Here is a 3,126-nt window from a genome sequence, read left to right as displayed (position 1 = left end):
TATTATTAAATACAATATTGAAAATGTTTGTGAACCATGTCTAATATAAAAATTCAAGATATGTGGTGGCCATGGATTAAACTAAAATAGAAACCTTAAATTCAAAACAAAAAATATAAATTAAAAAGAAGATAAAAATCAGACTTGAATTGAAAAAGGAGTTACAGCTCACAGGTGAGTACTGCACCTGGAGACTGCACTCAAACAAAGAGAACTCTCTCCGTACACTCTACTTACATCAAATGAGCAATTACATCATTAAGTACATTACTAGAACTCAGGAAGTTGCAACCAAACTCCTAAACTCTAGGAACAAATCCTAAACTAAGGAGATACGTTACAATTGGTGTAACCATTTCTCCATTAATACAAAATAATATTAATTATTTTCAACTCCCCCCCTTAATGGAGAAAGGATTATCCTGAACTCCTAGCATCCCTCTAAACAATTCAAACTTTACATGCCCAAGAGGCTTAGTAAAAATATCAGCCATGTTATCACAAGTTTTACAATATTCAACACATATCTCTTTTGACAGTAGTTTCTCTCAATGAAACAGAGCTACAGTGCTTTGCTTTTTGCTGCTCCATTCTATGACCCCGAATCCAATCCTGAATGCGTAACCTATGATAGATCTTCGATCATCTAAGTTATCTGCCCAATCAGAATCTGAAAAACCTGCTAGAATAACATCAGAAGTGTCAGTGTACAAAATGCCATAATTACTAATACCACTAAGATACTTCAACACCCATTTTGCTGCGACCTAGTGACTTTCGAGTGGTTTTGACATGAAGTGGCTCAACACACTAACAGAATATGCCAAATATGGTCTAGTTGTATCAGATATATCAAACTGCCAACTAGCTGTCTGTACATGGTTGCATCCACCTCTTTAGTATCGTCGTCACTGCTCAACTTTAAGTTCTGTTGTAATGGTGTTGCTGTTGATCTGCATGCTCCATTCTAAACCTTTCCAGCAAGCTTCTGGCATACTTCCCTTGAGTAAGAAAGGTTTGTCCAGAGTCTTTCCATACCTCCAATCCTAAGAAATAATGAAGGCTTCCAAGGTCTTTCCATCTCATACACTTGTGACATGATTTCTTTGATCAGATTGTTAGCATTCCCTGTTACAATCATATCATCTACATACAAAGAAATCAAAATAATTTTCCTCTGTTTATTAAACTTGGTATACAGATTTGGATCATTCAAGCTCCTATGAAAGCCATGCTGTACAAAAAATGAGTCAATTTTCTCATACCACGACCTGGGTGCTTGTTTTAAACCATAAAGTACCTTTTTCAATTTACACACAAGATGTTCCTGCCCCTTTTTCACAAAACCTTCAAGCTGTACTAAAAAATTTCTTCCTTCAAGTCACCATTCAGAAATGCAGACTTAACATCTAGCTGGTGTAATTACCATTTGTGTTTTGTTGCTAAAGAAATTAACATTCTAAGGGTGTTTAATTTGGCTATAGGAGCAAAGGTGTCATTGAAATCTATTCCCTCTTTTTGTGAGTAACCCTTTGCTACCAGTCTAGCTTCAAGTTTCTCTATACTCCCATCTGCATTTATTTTTGGTTTATACAGCCATTTACATCCTATGGGGGTTTTACCTTTAGGCAATTCAACCAAATCGAAAGTATGGTTTCTGTTTATTGATTCTATCTCCTCATACATTATAGCCCTCCATGCATCAGATTTACTTGCTTCCTCATAATTTGCAGGTTCTACAATGTTTAAAAACTTTGACATTAATGTGTAGTCTTTCAATTTAGAAGGTAATCGAGTATTCCTACTTGATCTCCTTGGTAGGGGACTTACCTCAAATCTGTTTATTTCAGCCTTTTCTGGGCTTGCATTATTGATTACATTTCTTGTTACTTCTTCTTCTTGTTTATGCTCCTGCTCTTCATCTTCCTCACTGTTTTCTTCCATTAGCAATGGAATGTGCCAATCACTATTAGAGTCATCCTTTTCTTCTTTAACCTGTTCTAGTTCTAACATTGTAAATTCCCCAGGATTCCCAAGATTGAAAGGACCAACATGTTCGCCCTCCATAAGTCGCTTAAGGCCTTCAACTAGATCAGAAACGAACTGGAAGCTCCGTGTCTGTTTCCCATTTCCATATACTGTCAAAGGCTCCTTGCGCAAAGCCTGAGCAACAAAATTACTTGCAACCCGACCATCATCAAGGCACATTCGCGGACCGTATGTATTGAAAATTCGAGCACTCCTAACCTCAACATTTGCTCCAACACGCTTGGCAAGTCTGGATATGTTCAAGATTCTCACATCATTAGTTTTGATAGTCTTCACAGGATTGTGTTTGTAATGCACAGGAAAAGCGGGGCAAGCCAAATGGTAGATCTGATCACCCTCCAACAATAAGGGTTCCACAACATCATGCCTTATCCGTTCAAACCTCAGATTGCCAAAATGATGCAAAACATTCTCCTTCCTTCATGTGAAGAAATTGTCGACAACAATAACACTGTCGCCTCTTGCCATGAGCCTGTCAAGTAGATCACTACCAACAAAGCCAACTCCACCCGTCACGATAACTCGTAGGGACATTCTCTTCAAACCTAGGGGCACTTTAGCCCCCGAATTCACCATCGAACCTGAATGATACTGAGCAAACCGAGAAACAAGCGTCTCATAAACAACCCGATGAGGTTTGTCAGGCATAAACCTTCCATTTTCATTAACATTAGAAGCCAAAAAACCAGGCTGAAGGATAAAGAAAGTCGATGTGATGGCGATTCCTATCAAAATAAACAGCAGCCGCTGCTCCCTGAGCAAATAATCTACTAGCCTAATAATAGACCATGTCTTTTCTGGCTTAAGAGAGTACTCATCACTATTATTCATATTGGACTGATAAAATTTCTGATCCTCTCATGAATAAGTCTTCAATGAGCCACCACCATGCAAGTCTGATCTGCTGCCACCAAACAGATCAGGAACTCCAATGCGCCACCATCGAGCAAATCTGATTTGCTACCACCGAACAGATCAGGAACTCCAATGTGCCACCACCGGTAAATCCAATCTGCTACCACCGAACAGATCAGGAACTCTAATGCACCATCACTGGGCAAATCCGATCTGCTGCCA

The 3,126-nt window shown here is 38.8% G+C and overlaps 1 pseudogene; it reads right to left on the bottom strand.

Moving 5' to 3' along the window:
- Positions 1 to 548: 548 nt before the first annotated feature.
- Positions 549 to 2,880, bottom strand: LOC149196141 (UDP-glucuronic acid decarboxylase 2 pseudogene; annotated as a pseudogene).
- Positions 2,881 to 3,126: the final 246 nt, after the last annotated feature.

This window comes from Pinus tabuliformis, chromosome 2_2 (genome assembly GCF_031772625.1).
Source record: "Pinus tabuliformis cultivar Carrire ecotype Pingquan chromosome 2_2, CPIR1, whole genome shotgun sequence".
In the NCBI taxonomy this organism is placed as follows: Eukaryota; Viridiplantae; Streptophyta; class Pinopsida; order Pinales; family Pinaceae; genus Pinus; species Pinus tabuliformis.
This window is presented reverse-complemented; position numbering and strand designations above follow the sequence as displayed.